Genomic DNA, 24,266 nt, shown 5'->3' on the forward strand with positions numbered 1-24,266 from the left:
AACATCAGTTTTTAGCTTAGTAGAGGAAAGCATCAAGACTGAGTCAGAGGAAGAAAGATCTCGAGAAACCATATTAGTCTCCTGATTTGTAAAATATTTGTCAACACAATGGGTGCAACGAATGGATTAAGGAACTAATTGACTTCCTCTCTATGTGGACAGGCAAGAATGAAGTTCTCCTCATTACAAATCAAGCATGGATAATGAGGTTTTCGTTTCCGTTCAGAAGATTGATTTTATTTTTTTATTTTTTTTTGTATTCTATAGAGGATTATCTTTCTTCTTTTTACCTTTTCCTTTCTTCTTACTTCCTGTTTGGTGAGATTTTCCTTTGGAGGATTGGACGAAATTGATCTCAGAAGTAGAATCCACAAGAGTAGAGGAAGGAGGGTTTTCGGCAGCCACATCGAGAGTTGAACTATATGGTTTAGTCACCAACTACTGGTTAGAAGAACCAATTATGACATTGGTAGTATGCTTTACTGGGAGGTTGATGAAAAATATTGGAAGGTCGCGGAGCATTTGGTATTCTATCATAGAGCATGCCAGATTAGGTATAGATGAGATGTAAATTCTGGGCACTAGCAATTACATGTTCTTCAGTCTCAACACCACCCTTATCGATGTCTTCTGTTATGGATGGTAACAAAGACTTAATAAACCATTCAGCTAACAATTAATTAGGAACAAAATTTTTAACCAACCGATGGTGTCATCACCACTCGTGAATGTGGTTAAATATTTGAGTTGAATAAGTTTGTTTTAAATTGGTTAAAATATTCAATTTCATGTCGAATGGGTAACTAAAAATGTGTTAGGTATGTGCTAGATAAGGCTATGAAATTATCAAACGAAGCTAGTGGTAGTTCCATATACAATTTTTTGCAGTACCGGTAAGTGTGAATTGAAAAATATGTAAACGAATAGAGTCATCATTGAGGGAGTTTGAAGAACACCACAAATGATAAGTCATAATGTGTGTAGACGGGTCTTCCCCAGGATTTCTATTGAATTTAGGGATATCACTGGGAAATTTATTTGGAATAACTGACCACCAAGGAGAATGGGTAATGGAATCATTGGTAAGCTAATTCAAACCTAGAAATTCAAGAGTTGCTACAAATGGCAACTTCCTATTAAGGTCCAGTGGGGGATATCATAGGTAAGATGGTATGACTTGAGAAATAGGTATCTTTGTTCTAAGATAAGGAGGATTCTAGTAATCAGAATACACATAACCTTGCTGCCTAGTGCTAGGATAACCTTGTAAAGGTTGAAATGGCTAGGTTTGAATATGTTGACTTTGGTAAGGCATTTTATGACCTTGGTAAGGTACTTGATGACCTTGGTAAGGTACTCCTTGATATAATTGATATGGTTTCCCTATGGGATATTGCACCATCCCAATATAATTCTAGATAGCTTGTGTCTATGCCATACCATATACTGGTTGAGGAATAGTTTGTCCAAGTGGTGGAGATTGTAAGAGACCTTGAAGAGTCAGGGTAAGTAGGGTTTGAGAGGTGCTAGATACTAGAGGGAGACGTTGAGATAATTGTGAAATCTGTAAAGGTTGACTTACATGAACTTGAGTTTGAACAGTTTGAGATATAGGTTGACCAGTATGAATTTGATATGAAGATGGAACAGTTTGAGAAGTTTGAACTTGGTTCACATGTGGGCCAAGTTGTACGAGCGGAGTAGGTTTCCAAGAATTAACAACCATTCCCGAATGTGGAGGCCTTTGATGTTGCTGAGCACTAAATTTTGATATTTGATTAGGGGGTGGAAATTTTCCCCCAATAGGTTGACCCCCTACTGACAGAGGAGGGGAATACAGAGGCAACTGCCCCCCATGAGGAGGGTACCAAACATAAGATGAGTTGGGTTGTTTTAAGTGTCCATATCCACTAATATATGAACTAGTTTGTTACTTAATTGTTGGTTTATATGGAGGAGGAAGAGCATACTAAGTAGTGCTCATCAAAGAAATGCCAAAAGCTATTCCAAAAAAATATGGCATAGGAGAGGTCCATGGACTGGATGCTACACGAGAAAAGGTACCAGACAATGATTAGTAACTAGGAGGGACAAACATGCCACCATATAAATGTGTCTCTGGTGATGTTACAAACATAGATGAAGTTGCAACACAGGTTCTCTCGGTCATAGTAGATATAGGCTGAGAAACCATAGTGGATTTAGTCATGGTTAATTGTCCCATAGAAGATTATTGTGAGAAACTCAAGGGTGAGTTGAAAGGAAAAGAATCAGAAAAAGGATCTTTGGATGGAGTATGAGGAGAAGGAAAAGGATTGGCTTGGTAAAGATAATTTCCTCTCAATTGAATGGAAGAGGATGGTCAAGGCTCTTCCTGAGGAATCTCTTCAATACTCAAAAGACCAGGTGGAATTGGTTCACCATTAGGTCTAAGATATATGGTTTGTGGTTGGGTCTAAGAGAGAGGAAGAGAAGAAGAAGGTTATGGAGTAACAGGTGTAGGTGACGGAGGTGCCTCAGGTTGTATTGTCTTTGATCAATATAATCAGGTTCAATAACCCTAAGTAATAAAGTCTCAAGTGCTTTTATTTTGACTATGTCTGACTCTCCAGCAAATGAATAAATAATCTCAAGTTCAGTACTTACTGGAAAAGATGATTCTCGTGGATCTATTTCAGGTGGAGGACCAGAAGTAATAGCTCTTGAAGTACCGGATTTGGTAGTATGTATCATTTTTTTCTTCTGATGACATCCAAGAGCTACCTCAAGTGGAAGAGGAGGAAATATTTACATCCTATGTGAACGACATGGTTGACGGGGTTATTCTTCCACATTGGTAATACATTTTAGAAATTAACAACAAAAATAAATAAAAAAGGGTAATCTAAGAAAAAAGTGTTTCCCAAGCAACTGTGAATTGCAATATACCAACTTGGAAAACCAAGGATTTACGTACGGGTAGGAAACCTCCTCGAATGTTGTGTTCAGTGTATCACAATATACAAGGTGGATAACTCGGTTACCTAAGGAGAGGATAACAACCTAGGGTGGACTTCCAAAATATACTCGATAGTAAGTGGAGTGAAGTCTATGGTAGTGTTGTCTAATGTATAATCATACGTTGAGATCATTCCCATATAGTTTTCATGCATGGATCGCCATCCAATATACCCAGAGGTATGTGGAGAACACTCTGATAGACTTATGCATGTGGAATGGGATATCACCCTCAAAATGCAACGCTCGTAAAAAAAACATCTCCTACATTTAAAGATGTTCGAACACATCTCAGCCTATACCTCTAATTTTTTTTGCATTAATATTTCAAATGCCCCTTAAGATTCATTCAATAAATTTTAAAGTTTACCTTGAATTATGTTTTATTTTTCCAAAGGCTCACTGTGATTTTCCCCTGAATATCCTAAGGATGCAATCTAGCATGAGAAAATAAAATTTTCTTTTCAATGAAAATCTATGTATGGGAGGGAAGAGAATAAAGAGTAATATAACCTATGGGATGCAACAAACAAACTATAAAGTCAATTCCCTTAATGGAATTGTTCCAATTTCCAATTTCACACACAAAATCCTAAATGCAATGCATAATGCATGTGATTTTTCTTTTTGATCCACTTAATTTCCAAATGAAATGAAAATTAAGATGCTTGCTTAAAATCATTGACAAAAGAAAATATACAAAATTATGATTGTAATATCAATTCTCTCAAGCAATCAATGATCAAGAAAAAGTTTACTAATGACCTAATTTACAAGAACAAAGAAAATCCAATCAAATTCTTATCAAAGGCTACTAAAACTAAAAGCAAACCAAATGGAAACTTTTGAGAGACCAAAACACACTCAGGGACATAACGAATACTAGTTGGAACAAGGTAAATCATAGAGAAAGACATAAAATAGTTATTTTTTTCATGAAACAGGGGTTAGCGCAGGCGTTGAAAGGGCACCAGTGCTCTGCAGCGTAGGTGCATAGAAGGCTAAGGTGCTCTGCAACACTTTTTCTCCAAAACAGGGGGAAAATTGATGCATATATGTCCAAATTACGACATAAAAAATTAGATCAAACTCAAAGAAATGTCTTCCTAAGGTCAATCAAGGTCTGAGTGAGGCAATGAGGGTCATTTCAAGAGATGAAACAAGTGCTAAGGTCAAGGAAACCACTAAGGGAAAGAAGCAGCCCCTAGTGGAGTCACCAATTTGTTATGATGGATTTGCGATTGTGGAAAAAAGTATCTCCCTTAAACCTAGTGGACTGGTCTAGAACAACATAAAGAAAATAACATAGAGTTTTCCTTAGAGGAATTGAAATATGGAAAGATGCCTACTTGGAATCCGTCGCAAGCTTTACTTTCCTCCCGGCTTGTAAGCTCCAATCATAGCTTTGATTGCTATAATTAGAACTTGCACATTTAACCAAAACAAGACAAGGATCTACAACATCTACGTAGAATAATCCAATTAATCTATTCAATGAATCAACGAGGCATTGAAATATATGAATGTAAACATAACATAACACATATAGGAAAATAATATACTCTTTGTATTAATGGAAATAGAAAAGATTTTACAACCAAATATAATGTTGATCTTGTAGAGATCTCCCCAAGTTGACTTGTCCTTCCTTGTCACAAAGAACACCTCAATGTCACCCTAATGCATGAATATGATGATTCTCTTATATTCAAGGAAACAACGTGAGGGCATGATCGGTCTCCAAAAGCCAACCCTGATGTTGTCATGATGGTAGTAAATATATAGGAGAGTGTGGTAGTTTAGGAATTCTTATCCATTTACCAATCTAGGCTTGAGATCCATATAAGATGGGAGGATGAGATGAAGGGATAAGAGATGAAGTCTCCAAGGTAGGATTCAAGCTCTTATCCAAGGTAAATGGTTAAAACAACTCTTGGAAGCTTCTGGAAGAGGAAGCTTTTGGATTATTTTTTAATTTTCCTGAATTTCTAGAATCGACGCACCCCCAACAAGGAGCAAGTTGTCATGGATCAACGCTGGTGCAGTAAGGAGAAACATGTTATTGAACATGGGTCTCTAAGGGGTCAGGGTGTGTCAGGCCTTAAAAATAATTATTTGGAGTAGTTAGATCGAAAAACTCAAGCACTTAGAAAGGTCATGCTTAGGGTTTTGTCTAGGGATGATGACAACATGTTCACAGGTGATGATCAATCCAATTTGTAGGCCTATAGACCAGATGCGAAAAAATGGCCTATAACATGGAGGATGGATAGAAGGTATTAGTGTCCCACCATAAAATAATAATAATAGTAATAAATCTTATAAGATAAAGAATGAAAAAGCAAATGCATCCACAAATATATAACATGGAAAGTAAGGACATAAGGGAGATGATATCACAGTGTTAAAGGTTGACACATAGCCATCACTCCCACATCAACAACCATGTTTCACCCTACCTCATTAAAAATTCCACATTAGTAAAATAACAAGAGAAAAAATATTTAAGTATTGTGGGGTTTACGCAGTGCATTATATTAGATATCATTTTTTGGGATTCAACTACGTTAAGTAAGCCATTCATCTATGACCATTTCCATGAGAGGCAGTCGTAACTAACTACTTTCTCATGATTTTGAATAGTCCACTTAGCACTCATTGCATGATTGAAACTAGAGAAATGAATCACATAGCATTAATCATCACTTCCGAGTCTTACACCCGGTAACCAGGACTTCTTGGGAGGTCACCCATCCCAAATCGTCTCTGGCTCAAGCGCACTTAACTATGGAGTTTTCCCCACAATTAAGCCCACTTAGCTTGCTACCCCATTTCCAAAAATTTAGAAAGTATTGTGCCTCATGAACCATTCAAGTAGAGTTCCCTTCACTCTTTTATATTTAAGTATTGAGGGGTTTTCACAGTGCATTATATTAGATATCATTTTTTGGGATTCAACTGCGTTAAGTAAGCCATTCATCTATGACCATTTCCGTGAGAGGTAGTCGTAACTGACTAATTTCTCGTGATTTTGAATAGTCCACTTAACACTCACTGCATTAGGGGATTCTCACAGGGGTGAAGAAGTGGGATTGAAACTAGTGAAATGAATCATAGCGCCAATCATCACTTCCGGGGCTTACACCTGGTAACCAGGACTTCCCGAGAGGTCACCCATCCCAAATTGCCTCTGGCTCAAGCGCACTTAATTGTGGAGTTTTCCCCACAATCAAGCCCACTTAGCTTGCTACCCCATTTGCAAAACCTTAGCAAGTATTGTGCCTCATGAACCATTCAAGTAGAGCTCCCTTCACTCTTTTGTATTTAAGTATTGAGGGGTTTTCGCAGTGCATTATATTAGATATCATTTTTTGGGATTCAACTGTGTTAAGTAAGTCATTCATCTATGACCATTTCCATGAGAGGTAGTCGTAACTGACTACTTTCTCATGATTTTGAATATTCCACTTAGCACTCATTGCAATGGGTGATGCTCACAGGGTTGAAGAAGTGGGATTGAAACTAGTGAAATGAATCATATAGCGTCAATCATCACTTAAGTGTGCTTGAGTCAGAGGCGATTTGGGATGGGTGACCACCCAGGAAGTCTTGGTTACCGGGTGTAAGCCCCGGAAGCGATGATTGGCGCTAAGTGATTCATTTCACTAGTTTCAATCCCACTTCTTCACCCCTGTGAGCATCACTCGATGCAATGTGTGCTAAGTGGACTATTCAAAATCATGAGAAAGTAGTAAGTTACGACTACCTCTCATGGAAATGGTCATAGATGAATGGATTACTTAATGTAGTTGAATCCCAAAAAATGATAGCCAAAATATTATTTTGGTAAAATAGGAGTAAACAAAGTTAGAATTAGGGGAAAATTTAGGCGAAGTCTATAATGTCAATAACTATAAAAGTTCTAGTGAGGGTCAATTGTTGATTTAGTTCCAAAATTCAATAAAATGGAATATAGTGGTTTTTAATGAACTTGGGGTTACTCATTAATAAAGGCTCAATTGAGTGTGAAATTTGGGTAGTAAATAATAGAAGAAAAACACAAAGAAACCTCGTGGAGAATTTGGCCAAACCCTCTATTCTATGTGCTTTTTGGGGATTTATGAAATATTTAGTGGAGGAAAAGGACCCAAGCTCATAAACATTTTTTTTTCTATTTTAAATTTGATTTCCTCAACAATTTAGACAATTTTGTCATAGCTAAAGTTTTTCTAGTTTCGTTGTATTTGAAAGATAGAAGTTTTGGCCAAAAAATCTAAATTCAGAGAAAATTGAAAAAGGGAAAAGTTCACAATTCTAAATACTATAGCATCATATCACTAATATGAAAGTTTCTAGTTACACAATCATAATTATTATATGTATATAAAAATATTGGTTTCCATGAGAATTTTCTTCTATGGATGGCATAAGTTGATCTCTAACCCTTATTGTACTAGTGAAAAATGTGCACAATCCAGTAGAAATGGAAAAATGCAAAGAGCCATAGCTTTTAAGATCCATATATGAATTTAATAATGAGCATAATTATCCCCCGATGAGGGTGAGAGTCGGTGAATCACCTCATTAAGGCAATGTTAATGGAATGTACTGCGAGGTACAGAACCACCGCCCCCTACACGTTTGAGGCAATGGTGCGATGGCCCTTTGCATGATGATGGACAGAGTATTAAGGAAAGGTGGCGAGAGGAGGGGAATAATTTAATTTGTAATTGCTATGGAGAGAATTGTAGTGAGCACCAGAACGACTGAGTGCAAGGATACTAGAGTGGCGGGTTGGTGCAGTGGATCCACGAGCAACAAAGAACCCACCGTCTGTAAGCGAAGGAAACTGGGTATGTAATTGACAACCTCTCTCATCTCATTATGCTGCTCTATTTCTAGTTTCATCTGCGGGAGATGGAAATAAAATTGGGGAAGGGGTGTAAGGATGATAGGGGTCTGGGGTGTAGGCTAGTAGTGATAGTCTACTTTTTCCTTGGTAACCTGTCAAACAACCTAACCATCTCACTCTATTTCGAGATTCTCCTATCCCGTATGGGAATTATGTTGGTTTTGGGTAGGGAGCATAGTGTAGAAGCATGCGGTCGTGTCACTGGAAAAGCTTGGGGATTTGGTTATGGGGATACTATCTGCCTGTACACTTGCACTCTTGGAGGAAACCTTTGTCTTTTGGCCATGCATAGTCAGAGGGGGGATTGCAGGGACCTGGGAATTGGGGAGAAGGAGGAGAAACATCGCGGGCATGAAACCTGGCAGGGAATTGAGACTGGCTATGGCAGAATGGGAAGGAGGGGAGACGATGGTTGTGTTACGTGGCTCGGGGATGGCTGGCTGCCTGTGTTGGGCACCCATTTTTCTTGTCGGGCTGGCAGCAAAGGGAAATTTAAACAGGTTGGGCTGATGACCAAAAGATAGTTGGGTCATTGTAACTAGGACTAGAGGGATAATGCATGCATGAGAGATGCTAAGGGGGGGCCTCAATTGAGACCTAGACCAACATGTGTAGGGTATGGGCAGGGCCTCCCTACGTATCTTGCTTGCGACCATGAGGGGCATGCAACTGCAAGCGTTGGGGTGGGGGGTTGAAGTTGGGGGGATGGAGTAGCACAATCTTACCACCAATATACATGAATTATGCAGTAACACAATGAAGATTAATTGGTCAATTGAATGTTTTGTATGTAAAGCAGGTCTGCCGCATGGTAAACCCACCCTGACACAAGGAAATTCTAGGGTTGACCAAGTTACAGTTCGTAAACCGGCTTATCTACCTCACACTACAAAGGGCTCAGTCAGTGAGATCATGGCTCGACCAGCAAAGGCTCGAGGCCAAGGTAATAGGCCACGGGAGACCAAGAATGACACAAAACCTAGTCCTTGGGAGGTCAACGAGGTTAGAAGTATGTTGAGCATTTAATCAGTGAAGCAAAAACCACATACCTGGAGGGAACCAATGAAGAAAATAGAAAATTGTTAGAAGAATGGGAGGCATAAGTGGAGCAGAAGTGTGAGACAGATACAGAGCTGGAGGATAGGAGAGTCCTCATCTTGGATCCTAGGAACATAAGAGGGAGAACCACCCAGTTCAGAAAAACCCTCTATTTTACTTATTGATGAAAATCCTATTGGGAAAGGCGATGGAGCAGATCTCGGTAGGCATGGAAGTCACGGTCTAGGGAATACCAAACTACAAGCAGGAATTTCAGAAGGTGTAGTTTCAACTGCACAAACAAGACATACGCCTTGGTCGAATTGAATAGAAACTGCCATGATTAGCATGCCTACTTATTGATAATTTTGTTTATATATGCGGCTAGCTTTTAAATTTGTCTATGCATTTACATATGTATGTAGAACTCTAGAGTATGGAAGTAGACAAGAAACTGAAACTTATATTGCTTGGATAGAGAGACTTAATATTTTTTTCTACTGGATGGCATATAATGCGAATAGGTGGATAACAGACTTGGTTTCCTACCTGACAATTTGAGGCCACCTAGCTAGTTCTATGTGGTGTTAATTTGCTTTATATTAATGAAAAAGGAGGAACTACCAAGCTTAACAAAAAAAAAATGAGCATAAACTATAACCATTGGAAAGGTAATATGAAGGAGGAGAAGGACATGTTGGTTGATCTCTTGGCTAGAATGGTCAGTTTGCATCTATATTATCAATATTTTTCCTCCACCTCTACCAATTTGATAGATTTCTCCTGTTGAGTCCTTTGGTACCTCCTTATGCAAACTAAAATATTCAAATGGAATTTAAACTTATGGCGGATTGGTTCCATGATTGATGAAATGATGGGAGTGCATGCAATGCACCAAGTATAGTAGGGGATACAAGAGCACATGCAATGCACCGAGTATGGTGGGAGTCACAACCCCCTTTTGTGTGAGCTGACATCATATCAAGGTGGGGAGAATCGTGCTCATGGGTGTTGATCCTTGCAATAGGTATGTATTTACTCTTGATTATTGTCTTTTTCCTCCTTTGTTATCCATTTTGTGCATAGGATTTTGATAAGGAATGAATAAAACAACTCTTGATACGATTTGACCGACCAAACTAACTCTCATTACTTTTTATGTAGAAAAACAACAGAAGGAACAACTGTTGTTCCAAAGTCGGAACAACAAAAGCTAATCGAGGAAAATGAGATGCATCGGGTGTGGTCGAACTAAGGAACGATTCAAGGAGATCAGTGCAAGATAGAATATTTGTCTGAAGATAGCATTTAGTTGTGAATCCTGAGGGATCTCCTGATCCTGAGGGATCACATTTATCTTTTCATTTTGACTATAAAAGGGAAGATTGAAGAGGGATCTCTTGTATTTTACTTGGATTGTAATTTTAATTTATAGAAGGGTGATTCTGAAGAACAATATCATGTTGTAATGATAAGTGACTTTGATGATTAATATACAACTTGTGTTGCTGTTCGTTCGGATATTCTGAAATAACTAAGTAGTGTTCGTTGGTGGCTAGGGCCCAGTCTCTGGTGGAACTTACTGTTGTTCCTTGTTTTATGCATTTTCCATTTCCTGCAAGTTATTCTGCTTTATAGCTTTTCAGTTGATGTATTTTCGTTGAATCAGATTTCTGGTATTCATTTCATTAATGCGCAATCATAGTTGGTTTTATTTAAATTCATGTCGTGGATTGAATTAGTTATCAGTTAAAGAATCATTTCTGGTTAATTACATAATAGAGCATGATTGATTAAATTCTTTCCTTTTATCCAATAGTTTAAGTCCAGCTGAAAGAGCTCAGTTAATACTACGGTGCTCTCGATTGATTTTCATTTGAATTTGGTTGATTAAGATTGAATTACAATGTTGTTTGAGATAGAGTCATGATGCTTAGATGAATTATTTCCTTTAAAGTTACAAGCTTGAGATTTATGATTGCATCTGTTTACTCTTGTATTGAATTTAATAACTTATTTTAAAGCATTACTCTCTGGATTTATAGCTTGCACATATTGTGTACACTCTTGGAATAAAAAGACTTACCTGGGTTGATAATTAATGTGAGGCAATTAGGAGTTTTAAAAGACACCTTTTAGCACCCAACAATGGGCACCCTACTTGGGAGAATATAAATATATTTAGCTGATAACAATAATAATAATAATATAAACAATTTTGTTTTGATATATAAAATTTTAAACTTAAATTTATAATAAATCATATTAATTTCAAATTTTAGTACTTATTTACTATGCATGTGTAGCTTTAAAATATCATAAAATAATTATTATAATAAATATATTTTATTATATGATTATATTTACTTTATATTTCTCCTAGATCCAGGTCTTAATGTAGTAGCATCGACTGTTGGACCTTGTTAGAGACCACATGAAAAGTCTCAAGAAAAAAATTAACGTGATATCCAAATGGAGGTCATGCAATACATATCACCATCAATGGAGGTCATTTGACATTATTCTAGCTCATCTATAACATTCCCTCTAGCTTAAGCTATGCATCCAACTCTAGATCTGAATTATTCGCCTATACATACACTCTCTCCTCAATATCCTCCTATAGGTTGTAAGTTTAGATGAAGGCAACAAGGTTCTCATGCACAAAATCACTAGACACCTTTCCACCAGGAGACATTGCCCCAAGCAAGCAGATACAGTTCGTGAATGAGTTAGAGCTATATGTGGAGGCAAAGAGTGTGATTTACCACCCATTCCTCCTTGTCATGGCCAAGAAGAAGAGCTCTTTGATCATGATATAATGCCCCACATTTGTTGTTTGATTACAACAATGGAGGGAAAGGAGCATCCCCATTTAGGAAATGGGCATTGAGCTATAAGAAACCTGCTCACATGCCACCTTTCAACCATGAAAGAAGCCAGGGTTGGAGCCATTAGTAGAATGGAAAAATTTAGTACCAATCTCAATAATGTTGAGCTCTCATTGCATAATATTTCTAGGACTATTGGCATCGGCTCCCCTCCCACTCCTCTTACTCCCATGTCTACCAACTCAAAGGAGAGCTATGTTGTAATTGATTCTTCTATTTAATGGGCCATCCCTCCTATCCTTATCCCTCCAGTGATGCAAAAAAAGGATAAATGCCCTGTAGAAGGTGGTGGATCTCCATCTAGCAAGAAGCTTGAGCCAAATTTTGATGGCCAACCTAAGTTCCCTGCGAGAAAATCCCAAGCAACTAAAGGAGAATCCTCTCAATGTGATGTAAGCTCATATGGTTGTGTAATTGAATGGGAGCGTCCTCCATAACTATTTGAAGGCTACAACGATCCTTTTTCCTACATGTACATGTTAGAGTAGGAGAAAAAATCAAAATCCAAGGAACACCAACCTAAAGACACTCTAGCACAAGGAAATCAACATGACTTGGTCCCTCATTAGGTTGTTCACACTTTTTTCTTTTCTTTGTTTGCATAGTTACCTTAGATTTTACAATCCATCTAGACACCACCATTTTTGTACTGAATATTCTCTAAACTGACTTAAATTTTCTTTTGTTTCCTCCAAGGGATCATTTGGCTTCCCTGTTAAGGGTAGATAGTTCCTCACCAATGCTTTTTAGACCAAAATTAGATTTTTGCAAATGTCTCTTTGTCTTAACACAAGCTTCTATTGTTTACATCTTCTTTTACTCTATGTAAAGCATTTTTGGTAATATAAAGTTTTATGCTTGCATACAAAAAAAATATTTACTTTATATTTTAGTATATAAATTCCTTTTATTAATTTTTTTCTAGGTTATGTGTGTCTTGAGATAACTAGTACGTCTAAGCTATGGCTTGAGTAGTTGTGACATGGGGGCATTAAGGCTGTCATAATCACCTAGGGATTGCACTTAGCCTAGGTCACACCAACCCATAGCATGGCTAGATTTTTTACCATGGAGTTTTGAATCGATGACCTTGACACCATGGAGTGCCTTAATAGAACACCATGTCATTGTATCCTCTACCTGCAATGGGAAATTTTACTAATTAATTTTATATGTATTTATTATTTGATTTTTTTGTGAATTAGTAATATCCTTCTATTAAAACAATGTAAACTTTGAAACGGGAACTGATACTGTTACCCGTTTCGTACAGATAGCAAAAAAGTGACCTGATTTTGAAAAGGGGTGATGCAGAACAAACATGTTTTTTTAGAGCATAGTTTTTGGAAGGAATGTCATGGGAAGGACAGTTTTATGTACATTACGTTTTAGAATGGTAGTGATTTTCATGTTGATTTAAAAAAGTGAGTATTCTACATCACCCCCTTTTTTTAAAAGACCTGTTTTTTGGCTTTAAATTTTCTAATGTATAAAATGTAAATAATTATTTTGTAAATTTGATCATTTTTGAAGTGGTCATTTTCTTCACATTTTCTTGTTTTTTATTTTAATTTTAACTTTTTTTTAGTGAGGTTTTTATTGTTTTGCATTTTTTAATTAAGAGGTCGATATTTAGAATTTTCGATATTCTACATATTTATACATCCTTAATTAATTTTTCACTCCACATGAAATAATTGTTTCTAAAAAACAATATTTTTTAACAATGGACATAAAAATAACCATTTGTAACATAAATATAACTAAAAAACTACATGTTTTGATAATTTTTTGCTAGAATTGACATGTCAAAATCACAATTTTTATACGATAATTTTAACTAAAAATAGTTAAATAATAGTTTTTTTTATGAATTTCATGTCAACAAAATAATAATAATCACTTTTTTTTTTCAAAAAATAATGATTAACTTAAAAATCAATGCGAAAATCACATATTACAAATATTGAACGTATAACAACCCTAATTGAGTGTTTATTCTTCTCATAAAATGTCAAAGTCAAAACATTGCAAAGCTTGATTTCCAAGCATAACTTAAATTTAATCAACAATGTCACATAATCCAAACTCTTCGTCCTCTAGAGTTTCATCATTGTCTTCTTCCATAATATTTTCTGTTTCCTTTTGCTCATTTTCCTCTTCTAATGGGTCTTTGATGTCTATGAATCTCCTAATGTATGTCTTTCCAAACATTCCATGTAATGGTGGTTGGGGTTCCTTTGCCTTTTTTGCCACACGTGATTCACTAAAGTCCCCTTTCTTCAACCCAATTTCTTGCATTGCATCTGGAAGAAATTGAAGAGCATTAATTCTTTGCTGAATGAAAGGCTGAAATGTTTAGAAATTTTCTTGAATAACTATTTCAAATACCATTTAAGAAAATATGGTAATGCAAGCACATACTCAACGCCCATGTCACCTCCTCAATGCCCATGTCACTTTTATAAAATAGAATGTATTTATCATTCTACTCAACATTCATTTTTATCAAAATTCAATATTTTCACAAACATGAAATCACTTTAAAACATTTTATATCAATTTTATACCAATTTTCAAAATTAATAAAACAAACTCAACTAATTTAATAATGGTGAATTGTAATATATAAAAAGAACTCACTACATATCATCCACTACCAATGTTAATCAAGTGAAGAAAAAAACACTATAATTCATCCAAACACAATTAATTTTATATTTATTAAAAAAAATCAAAATTATATATGTTCAAGTCTACATGTGAAATTCATTTATATGATTAAGACTTGCTTACACACTCGTTTCCCTTGTAATCAATTCATCTCAACAGAATTATCAGCGAAAACAAATGTTATTTATGCAAAGAGATAAAAGATAAGCTTCTTCGAAAAACTTTTTTATTTCCACCAAGTGATTTGTCTATTTATCAATTTAATAATGATATGTGGAATTAAACCATATCAATTTATTAGAAATTATTGAAATTTTCATTTATTAACACCAAGCTAGTCAAAACGATCCCAAATCTCCCAAAAACGATTGTTTTAACCTCATGCATTCAAACAAAATGAGCCTAACAGACCCTAAACAAAATGAATTAAGTGAGTTGCTGACTCAGCCTAACAAATCCTAACTGACATAGCCTGATCGCTTTCCAACTTCAAGTCATTAACTAAAATAGTCGAAAGACCCTCACCCTATATCTCAAGTCTTGAAGCACTTGGTTGCCTTCATTTACCAAACATTGCTTGTGTACGCTTGGACTTCATTTGGTTTATAACAATTTGCTTAGCCAAAGAGAGTAGGGAATCCATTTGTGATTATTTACAGATTTGCAAATGGAAAATGCAAACTATTTTATGCAATCAACAAAGAATTGCAAATTGCAAATTACAGATTTGCAAATGAAAAATATAAATTATTTTATTCTGTTATGATGAGATAAATAAATATTTGACATTTTCACCATTTATGACAATCAAATTTCCGCCCTCCTCTATTCTTATTTCATTACCTTCTTTTTGAATCTTGAACATTGGTTTTGTCCCATCCTCTTTATTCTCCTTAGATATTAGCACTTCTAGGTTTTCTTAGGCTTCCACCCCCTTATTTTATCATACTCATATTTCCTTATTTTCGCAATACACCTCTTAAAATATTGTGCCATGGAATATCAATCATCTAAAAGGAACTTTCCAATAGTCCAAATGTTGATTGAATATTTATTTTCCCCATTACATGGATATGTCCTTTGGATGGAGTTCCAAATCAACTAATAGTTGAATAAATATCCTATCCACCATGGTTCAATACTCTTATTCAAGGTTGATGTATTCCAATGAAGTCCATTTCCAATAATTTCCAATATATCTCTCATCTAAAGCTCCATCGAGAGACCAAGAAACAACATCCAAACCAGTCATATGAAGAAGGGTCTAGTTTGAGGATTGAACATTGAGTCGAAAAAAATGTTATAAATCAAATGCCATACCAAACTCTACATAAAAGTTGCACAATGATAATTGAGTACCATGAACAAGAGCCCATAAGAATGTAATATTTATATACATAATTTCATTTCTCTCAATGAAACAGTCCCTTTTAATTTCATAATTTGATTGTCAAACACCATGTATATATGCTCTCAATGCAATAGTCCCTTCTATCTTCTCATGAGCATGTATGCATATTTTCCATTTCCAATAATGGAACTTTGATTTCACTGCAATTCGAGGACTCTTGGCAGTGACTATGAGATGACTATATTGCAAAACAATGATATTAGGTTTATAATCCTCAGTATATAATTGCTTATATATAAACTTTTTTTGTACAGATTCTTTAGGTTCATAAGAGACTTGCCCAGTGAACATAATTGGACACAAGTTCATATGAGTGTGTTTCTAGATTTACCCAATATAAGTTAGAATGCCCCTCAAATTGTAGATAGATACTATACTCTTTTTAATGAAGGAATAGTATGAACATTTTAGTTTGAAAGCATAAGCTTACTTCCTGTTCAGTTCCTCAGTTCAACTAGCATCACCAGTAATCTCTACAAGAACACAATCCATCCTTAAAGTGGTGGAATCGTTTTTTATCTCTCACAATAATTTCTCTCCTAGCAACCTTGGAGATGAACTTAGTGGCAATGTGGCAGTCATTACACACACGAAGGTTCTTCATGATATGGATGGGGGTGCCCGGGCTCGTTTTCATCACTCATATGGGAAGACTCGGCGAAGGCGATTCTGAGAATCGCCGGGTGGTGGGGCGATTCTGAGAATCGCCCCGCCACCGCCCCGCCACCAGTGGTGGTGGTGGGGCGGTGGCGGGCGATTCTCAGAATCGCCCCACCACCTTAGTTTTTTAAATTGACAACAGGATTATCCATTAGTTCCCGCAGCATCTCCAATAAATTCCAAAGGTTTTTTATTTTTTCAAATGCTTCGTGGAACAAATGCAAGGGTTTTATAGAGGACAAGTATCTATCTCTTAGAAGATTGAAACATGTGAACAATTTTGCAGCCATCTTTGCGATTGCGGGAGTTAGAGATTACAAGGTTGTCGAAGCATTTTGAACGGATGGGTCAGACTCTAGAAAGATCAGAAGAATTTTTGAATTTGCTTTCCTTGAAACACTTGCAGATTTCGTTCTGTGGAATACGATCTCTGCCAGACTCCTTCGGGAATCTAACAAACTTGCGCTACCTTGACCTATCATTCTCCTCGATGTTAGAAAGACTCCCTCAGTCCTTCAGAAATCTAATAAATCTGCAACACATTGACCTGTCAGACTGCATCGAATTAAAGCAGCTTCCAGATATCTTTCATAATCTAACCTTACTTAGATATCTTGATTTAAGTTTTTGCTTAAATTTAACTATGTCCAACGAAACCCTTCGAAAGATCAACACGCTTGACTACATACGGTTGCCTTTTCATCTTCAACAACAGCTCGAAAAGGACTTAATAGGGTTGTAAGTACCGAGGAGCTTAAAGAATTTGAATATGCTAAGATGCCAGAAACTGAAATGTTCGCAGCATTCCCTTGGACTGGTTGAATCAATTGTTGTAGATAATTATTTGCTTTTATGCGTGCGTGGAAGATATTTGGGTGAATATTATTACTCTGATACCATTTCTGCCTCATCCCGCAATCGCAAAGATGGCTGCAATTTAGAAAACTAAGGTGGTGGGGTGATTATGAGAATCGATGGCGGGAATCGATTGCTCGAATACTCTAATAGTTGTTGTCAAAATATGTATATACAATTGAAGCCGTAGTATATATGTGCAACGAAGATATATACTATATGCAATGTGTTGTATTGAGTGAGTGTGTCATGCATCTGTTGGCTTATTTGCATACAACTCCAAAATTATTACACAAATCCATAATATTTTTAGACTATCTCGACGGTATAAGGTCAAAAGTCCGTAAATTTTATATTGTAATTTTATGTTTTGGATGGACTCAAAGGTTCTTTTAACCATAAAAGTCGAGAAAATTACAAATTTTTAGTCTGCCAGATTCCTACCAAAATTATGTCCGAAAACGCAAGAAAACCGTTTTATTTCTCCCTTAGCAAACCCTCGTACTTCTCTGAATTCATTCCTGAAACTCGATGCCATTTGACGTACGTAGAACTTTGGTCCCATCTACAATCTACACGTATATGTTTTACTTTGTCAGAAATTCATCGTTTCAATCAGTAAACTTTCAAATCAATTATATATATATATCTATATATATATATATATATATATATATATATATATATATATATATATATATATATATATATATATATATATATATATATATATATATATATATATATATATATATATATATATATATATATATATATATATATATATATATATATATATATAGATATATATATATATATATATATATATATATATATATATATATATATATATATATATATATATATATATATATATATATATATATATATAAGTGATTTATGTAATGTACGCATTTAAAATTTAAGTGAATTATAATTTTATTAGGTTTCAAGTTCAAATTTGATAAAAACGGTTAAGTATAAAAATTATTTTAAAACTTAAATTGTCCTGATAAATATCCAAGCTCAATAAAGTTTCTTTGGTTATAAGTCATGACTTGTTCAGGGTGAAATACTGGTGTGTACTATTACGCACATTTATAGACACAAGTTTTGTTTATCAAACCACATGTAATGTTATAATTATTTCCTTGTGTAGTGTAAAGTGTCTTAGTGTAAAGTGTCTTAGCACTGCAACATCCAAGGGTTGTTCATGGAAGTTTCCATTGATGTCACTGGGCTTGTACTATCATCTTTTCCATTTTGTTGTTCTAAGACTTTGGGTTAGTATCATACATTGATGAACTCTAATTTAGAAATGTTCCTCAGGAAATTAAGCCAACAGAATTAAAGTGAATAATTATGAACTCATAAATTGGCCAGTGGTGGTGGCGGGGCGGTGGCGGGGCGATTCTCAGAATCACCCCACCACCCGATTGCTCGAATACTCTAATAGCCCAAGCAACTCGCCTCAAAGTAGAAGAAAATAGAACAGGAAATGGGTGTGCGGAGCTCATCTTTTGAAATGTCGTATACATGTATAAAGAACTTTGACGATCAAACAAGAATACGTTGTCCGCACAGATGGCATGACTCCAAACCCTCCAACGAACACACCATAATATAATGAATCAACATACTAAAGTGAATAATTTTGGAGTTGTATGCAAATAAGCCAACAGACGCATGACACACTCACTCAATACAACACATTGCATATAGTATATATCTCCGTTGCACATATATACTACGGCTTCAATTGTATATACAGATTTTGACAACAACTATAGAGTTTTAATTGACAACAACTGGGATACAAAAACTTCACAATGCATACCACTATGTCAACGCTCCATTCCAAGTAACACTTCAACACTAGTGTACATACCTCCACGCAACTAAATGAAATCAATGTAGGGTTTAAGTTTTCAATGTTGTTAACCAGATTCACGATGTTCAACACAATTCGATGTATACAACCCACGTATTACGCATAGACATAATGGGGAAAATATTACGCATCCAAAGGACATATCCATGTAATGGGGAAAATAAATATTCAATCAACATTTGGACTATTGGAAAGTTCCTTTTAGATGATTGATATTCCATGGCACAATATTTTAAGAAGTGTATTGCGAAAATAAGGAAATATGGGTATGATAAAATAAGGGGGTGGAAGCCTAAGAAAACCTAGAAGTGCTAATATCTAAGGAGAAAAAAGAGGATGGGACAAAACCAATGTTCAAGATTCAAAAAGAAGGTAATGAAATAAGAATAGAGGAGGGCGGAAATTTGATTGTCATAAATGGTGAAAATGTCAAATATTTATTTATTCAAGAGAAAAGAATTTGAAGAGCCCATAAGCATCTTAAAAGGAAGCTAGATACAATAAATCAATGAAACACAATATGATTTATTAGTCTCGTAAATCCATTCTTTGTCGATTTTGGAATATGGTGAGAATTTCATAGATAAACCCATGGATTATACAACATGGGAAATCGATTTGGATATTTTAAAGATTACACATACACCTACTGATTTCTCAGTAAGTGTAGTCTCAATCTAATTGCAAGGTAGTTTTGTTTTATTTTGATGAGTTAAATTGCATTGTAGTTTTATTTTATTTTGATCAATTAAATTGCATTGTAGTTTTGTTTTATTCATGTAGGTTTCCCATTTATTTATTGTATTTTCTGGTGAGTATAGTTTGGAGTATCTTTTCCTCACTCTGACAAATATTTGATTTAGGATCAAACATAATATGATATAATTATATAACTGAATAATAAGAAAATAATCAAATTAATGACTAAATGTCAAATATAAGATAGTTGGTGATAGGGTGTGTTGTGAAGTGAATGTCAGATATAAGATAGTTGGTAATAGGGTGTGTTGTGAAGTCATTAGGGTTATTATTGACTCCTTAAATATGACTCAAGGATTTCTAAAAGTATTCTTCCAATATTAATGAGTTTCTATGTCTACAATGTAATCACCACAATGAAATAATAAGCATTTACTACCAACTAGATGTTCATAGTCCCATAAAAGGTTTTTATATCCCTCGTTACTTCTCCCATTGGGGTGCTTTTCATTTATTTTATTTCTCCCTTTTCTTTTATTTAGATATGAGGATGGGTAACATCTAATTGATAATAGTGGGGGAAGCAACGCACTGAATAACCATATTAATAGGGGTGTATCCTTATATTGGGCGTAAATTCTTGACCTAATTGACTTTTTAGAATTGTTGCCAAGGGAGATGTTTTTATGCTGTTGTTAAGATATTCGCAGTGAATTTGATAAATGTAGTCCTTTCTCAGTGGTAATTGATGTTAATGGAGGTCTAAACTTAGTTTGTTCATTTTGGTTGTGTTTCCCATTGTGGTATTAGCGTCCATGTGCTCCTCATGAGTCACCTGCAACAAAATAAGACAAACACAAAATACCATGTAACTATATTTAAAACGCCATCAAAGTTATTATTGTGGTTCATAAGATGACAGTGACAGTGACCTTCCTTTAAAGGTTTGGAAAGAAATTAAAATAGATTATTATTATGGCCTTAGATACTCTAATCAAAGTAAATCGAGTGGTCGTAGGTAGCTCATCGTATTCTCCCTACATGTGGGGTATGATTTCACTGATGATGCATTATTAGGATTGTGATTGACACTAGAGTTATCTTCTGGGAACTTGCTTGTTTTTCCAATTATTTCATTCTTGAGAGAAAATCCTTTGGCATCTAGGTTTGGGATTTATTGATAGCAAATGAAGTTATCCTACCTTCATTTCTCGGGAACACATTTATGAGGGAGTAATAAGGTTCTTGAGGTGTAACTGAGTTGCTTTAGAACAAATGAAACTTGCTTTTGGGATTCCTTGTGAACTTTTTGTGAACATATTTTATGGAGAGGGTGATCAGTTTAGCGAGGGTCATTAGAGGAGATTCATTGTAATCTGACTCCAGTTCCTCTTTTTAGTGAAATCCTGGCCTCCTATGAATTTGTCATGCTCAAAATTAAAATAAGGATAATCAGGGAAATGTGCTTGATGTGATATGGTAAATTTGTCCATCTATGTTTAGGTGTAATAACCATGGCATGTAATGGTTGAAAACATGTTGAATTTATACTTGTGAAAGAAAAATGATATTCTACCAAAAACATTAATGTGTTTTTTTCCTCATAAACAACTTTGTTTGGCACATCAAAATTTGGTTTTACTAGCATTTTTTAAAAAGTTTGAAAATTGACCATAAAAAAATAAATCATCGTTCCAATATCATCACTTTTTCATTTTGAAGCTATATTTTGCACGAAAATTTCATATAAATTTCATAGTCACTACCATTTTTAAAACATGTTCAAAATTGACCCCTAAAAAATAAAATCATCATTCTAGTCTACACACTTTTCATTTTTAGCACTGTTTTTGATGTTTTTTTGGGATTTTTTGGCCAGAGTTCTTGTTTTGAGTTTATAGTTCCCTTTTCAAAGTTTACATTATTTTAATATATCATAAATATTTATAGGACATAATGATCTTCCTTGGGGCATACTACCCTGACTGGAAACTAGTATGACCTCCAGGTTCTATAAGAAGAGTCCAAAATGCATTATACCAATTCAAAATGCTAGACAAATAGTCAAAATGATTTTTCCCTACACTTAGACTATAAAACCATAAAATAGGTAACAAGCTACGATGCCATTATGAATTAAAAAACATGACTGAAATAAAACAAAGAGATAAATTCATCCAAATGCATCGAAATAGCCAGATGAGCTGGAGACCTTTATGTGTACCATATTACTAATCAGACCAGTTGAGATCCACGATTTCTTTCGATCGAGATGCAACTCTAATTAGGTGATATAAGCTCTAATGTTGAGCACATGAGAGTGTAAGTGTTGGATGTACTTTTGAATCTACCTCAGGATGTTAGCCAAATTCTCGCGAGAAACTAATTTACCCCGCATCACTTTCCCTATGGTGGTCTTGGCATCCCATTAAAGTTGAATAGCCTATATGTATTGGTTTCTTTGGCCCCTAGTGTTTCCAATCTTAAGCACCCAATCTGTCGAAACCTTGTTTATTTCATAATCAGATAAAGATCATCTCTCTACAATGATCTCAGACTCTGCTCTATAAATGTCTTCTTAAATTGGTTCCAAGGTGCAAGATTGAAAGGCCCGAGTAGCTTACCAAGCTTGTTCATAGACCTATGAGCTGCCTAAAACTTCTCAAACATGAGGATCAGGTCCCCTACTACTACTACATCTTCACTAGGACTTCATCCTTTGTCATAAGGGGAGGAGGGGGTCTAAAAATGGCCATTTTGTGGGGGCCTAAGGAAAAACACCCAGAAATCAGACAACCATACCAAAGGTGACCGCACTAGAGAGTGGGTTAGAAAACCAATCTATAGAGAATGCTTGCGGACAACCTGCAAGAAATGAAATAACCTAAAAGATGACTCTCCCTCCTGACCTGTTAGAGCTAAACAAGTGAAAAAAATTTATCCAAAAGAATTCCCCTCTAAGAAGATATAGTATCTAGCCAAATAAAGTTACAGGAGCTCATTAAGGAAAACCATACAACATAATCCTGCACAAAAGGACATAATACCCCCCATAAATGATGACATAGGACTTTGAGAGATAAATTTTTCTAAACTGAAACTAGAACGAGGACTCAATCTTAGCAAGGATATCCTAGCAAGTCAAGATAGATATGGGTCTCATTTTTTGTGGTTCACTGTCCGCAGAGCTAGAGAATTAAATAATCTTAACACCCCATGCAACTAAACTATCGATACCCTTACAATAGTTGAATGACCTTCACCCCCACATACAATATGAATGTCACTGCCTTCTCTCCTCTAAAAGATAGAGTCGCTTCTATTGAGGGGATTATGTTGCCCTTCAACTCAAACTCATCGATAATGGAACAACAATTCAATGATAAGGCTAGGTTAGGAAGAGTTGGACCTTCCACTCTTGTTGATCCAAATTTATAAAGGGAATGAAATGATGTATAGATTTGTAACCAAAATATAGATATGCAATGAAACTTGACTTCTATTAGTAAATGGGAAGTGATGAAACTGTATAAATGCATAGTGAAAACTAACTAGCTTGAATGATGGTAGAAAATCTCTAGGAAGACATGTGACCACTATGTGCCTTCATTAGATAGTCTTACAATGAGGCTCGATGGCCATTTTATCATAAAGAAGTAATGAGAAAATTGTAAACGTCCAAAAACTTAACCATAGGAGATGAAATACTAAAAGGCATATGGGTTTGTTGAGGTTGTGATCAACACCCTCCAAAATTTTGCTTATACATGAATTTTGGAGCCTACTGAGGATCCTACGAGCTATCATCCCATGGTCACTTCATGGTTGGTCGATGTTTCTTTGTTGAGTCTTCTTCTTATAATATTTTGAGCGTGAAAGTCACTTGCCTACACATGCTCAGTCCTTGATGAATTCATAAGTACGTTTATTGTATGCAAACTTGAACATGCACAACACTGTCCATCAAGACAGTCTTTGGGTGATGTTCAACTCATGTCGACAGTTAATACGCACTTTCATTGACAGTCTACCTCAGTGTGATTGCTATTATACTTTAAATTCAATGAGTTTTCCCAATTGTCACTTTTTTGCACCGTTGCCTTCACAATCGTTATGTGAACTATTTTGCTAACAAATATTTTCATGCTCTGGTTTGTCTCTCTTAAGTTAGTACAATCGTTATGTGAACTATTTTTCTAATAAATCTTTTCATGCTCTCATGTGCTTTCAATATGTTAT

This window comes from Pinus tabuliformis, chromosome 9, assembly GCF_031772625.1.
Source record: "Pinus tabuliformis cultivar Carrire ecotype Pingquan chromosome 9, CPIR1, whole genome shotgun sequence".
Classification (NCBI taxonomy): Eukaryota; Viridiplantae; Streptophyta; class Pinopsida; order Pinales; family Pinaceae; genus Pinus; species Pinus tabuliformis.